This window comes from Melanotaenia boesemani, chromosome 8, assembly GCF_017639745.1.
Source record: "Melanotaenia boesemani isolate fMelBoe1 chromosome 8, fMelBoe1.pri, whole genome shotgun sequence".
Taxonomy (NCBI): domain Eukaryota; kingdom Metazoa; phylum Chordata; class Actinopteri; order Atheriniformes; family Melanotaeniidae; genus Melanotaenia; species Melanotaenia boesemani.
The window spans coordinates 33,500,370-33,503,299 of NC_055689.1; the positions used below are offsets into that span (position 1 = coordinate 33,500,370).

General features: G+C 41.7%; 1 long non-coding RNA gene across 1 annotated transcript; it reads right to left on the reverse strand.

Moving 5' to 3' along the window:
* Nucleotides 1-201: 201 nt before the first annotated feature.
* On the reverse strand, nucleotides 202-2,683 carry LOC121645196. Its single transcript, XR_006011364.1, has 3 exons — nucleotides 2,565-2,683; nucleotides 2,442-2,502; nucleotides 202-1,133 (listed from the first exon to the last, which is right to left on the reverse strand). It is a non-coding gene; the product is annotated as an uncharacterized LOC121645196 (long non-coding RNA).
* Between the last annotated feature and the right edge of the window lie 247 nt (nucleotides 2,684-2,930).

Here is a 2,930-nt window from a genome sequence, read left to right on the forward strand (position 1 = left end):
GAAAAATAACTAATCATGTATTTTATACAATACTTGGAGGAAACCACGGCAGACTTCCAAAAATACATCCTATAAGACAGAGGTTCTCAAACTTTTTGAGCTACATCCACTTCTATGTATAATTGTATGACTTCCCATCGAAGCCACAACAAACATAAAAATACTCTGTTAACAACTATATTGTGGATATTCTGGAATCGTCTTCACAAAGACACAATGTCCCTCTCTGTGATCATGTTAATGATGCACCGGAGCCTCATGTTGAGGAACCGGACCAACCTCCGACATTCTGTCAGAATGAGGGACTGACTGGACGTGTGGTGAGGGATGCAATTATTAGACATTATTCCTGACAGGATTTTCCCTGAATGTGCAGCGATGAATGACAGGAACATGGATTGTTATATTTGTTTTTGTTATTAACATTTACTTCAGGGTTTATTTCATGGGGACGAGTTAATGTTATGTTTAATTGTTGCTGTACTATGCTAACAGGCTTAATAGGTAGCCTGTGCTACTTTAACCACTTTATCCCTGTGTAACATGTTTTAAGATTTGCTATGGGAAAAAGGAAATAATGTCTGGGCTTGAATCAGAAGTTTCTAGATGTCAGCTCAGGGAGGTGCAGGTACAGCAATCACACAGGCAGAATTTTGTCTTTCAGTGAATTTATATCACAATACGGTGGAACCCCCCCCCAAAAAACAGTATGTACGATATTTACAATCTGCAGAATAAAGGGGGAAAAACATGTTCACAAGGTTCAATTTCAAGAGTTGACTCTTCCAAATGATTCACAACATATAATGAGCCAGTATGCAAACTCAACCCAGCTGAAATTGTTCCATCATCATCACCAAGTTAGGTTACAATCATTCTGTCCACCTTTCACAATGTAGTATGTATGAGTTGTCCAATAATAAACAGAGTCCATGAAAATTGAATAAATGTCCATATGCGCGCTATTCAACCAGTGTAAATGTGAGCGGTGAGCAGGGCAAAAAGATGGGAGTGGACTGGCTTTCAAACAGCCTCCTACCAGACGGCAGAAGGTTGGTGTGTTTTACAGGGTTCAAACTCTTGAGTCTAGCTCGCCATCCGGAAGGATCTGTACCCAACAGGGCACACCTGGCCTGCATCAGACAAACAAGGCCAACATTCAGTCATTCAAAGTTCATAACGACTAGCTAGTTTTATCTTGGTGTACACCCATTAAATAATTAAAGGTCCCATATTATACACTTTATTCCCAATCTGAGACCATTCATTAATATCTAAATGAAATATTTCCACCATGGTATGGACAAATCGACCCTCAGTTTGAGTGCAGCGGCTTCTCTTCACCTCCCTCTTTTTAGCAGCTTCAGAAATGTGCCGTTTATGGTGGGCGGAACCCTGGTGGAGCAGCTCAGCTGTTGGCTCCGCCCATCGCATCGCCCGTGATGCCAGTGACTTGGCTACATTTACAACAGTGCTAATATATTTTCAAGCTATCAGACTAATAAGGCCGAAACGATAAAATAACTGCCAGCTCTTACCTCTCCAGCTGTGTCACGGACAGTTGGTATTGAACCTGGCTTCAGCTTCAAACGGTTTGGCGAAGCCTGCTTTCCATGCCCCCATGTTGTGGAAACAGTCCTCTTTGAAATGCTGGCCACAGACATGCAAAACCTTTGGAAGTTTTCCGGGTACATTTCCTCCAAAAATAAAATTAATCACTCAGTCCTCGTGGGTTCAGTGGATGGAAGTAAAAAACGTTTTCGTGTTCATTTATGCAGCCACAAACAGAACAGTGCTTCTGTCGCTTAGCCATGTCTGCTAACGAGGGTTGCCGAAGAGGGAAAAAACACTGGGCGCTAGGTGATTTTTAGAGGGCGGGCTTTGAGAGCCGGTAGGCGGGTCCATCGCTCTGTGGGGAGTGGTTATTGTCCCTTATGACGTCATAACGTACACGCTTTCAAACAAGCTCATTTCAACGCTTACTTCCCTAGAGGTGGAGCAGGGGGGAGAGAGAGCGCCTGAAAGAGTTTCACACTTACGGTTCTCCTACACATGCGGGGGGACCAGTATGACTGTTCCAAAACCATTAAAAAGTGAATTTTGCATAATATGGGACCTTTAAAATTTCTTTGAATCATAAACCATCGACCATCAAACACTGAAAGTCATTTCCATGTGCGTACAAAAATGCAAATACAATTCAAATAATGTTGCACCATTTGACATCAAAGTGCATTGACAGAAATACTAATAAAACCAAAAGTAAATTTAAAATACATGCTAGGCCAACATGGCTTTTTAAAAGGCTCTAGCCTAACAATGAAACATAACTTATTCAAAGCAAAGCTAATGTAGTATAATGCTACACTAGCATTATGCTAGTGGGACAAGGCACAAGGCATGCTAATGCTAACAGCATGTAGCAAACCAAACAGACTCACCAATCCTCTTAAAAATCCATCCCACATGAGAGCCCTGGTGTCAGCAGTGAGTTTGCAGCGTCTACAACGTAGTTTTAAACAATAATCAACCATGCAAATAGAAAGCATTTGGACAAGACTCACCTGTTGCAGCCTTCCCATTCCCATACTCCCACACATCTGTTGGTGGAGTAATACAGATGGCTTGTATGGAGACTACCAGGAAGTGGGACTGGCTGAACAGATGTCATGTGACCAAATGGTGCCTTCATCGACAACCAGGAAAACTCAATAGGATATCTACCATGACCTTTAAGAGGAATTTTCATGTGGGTTACATCTGTAATGCTTAAACAAGTCAGGTGGCAACATATAAATAGTAGCATATGCACTGACTGAAAAAGATACTATATTTGTTCAAAATTTGAGGTTTTACTGCAGTTTCCGCCTGAAATCCAGCTTGCAATCCTACCCTCTGTTGGGATCAGGATAATCATGTTTTTTTGGATC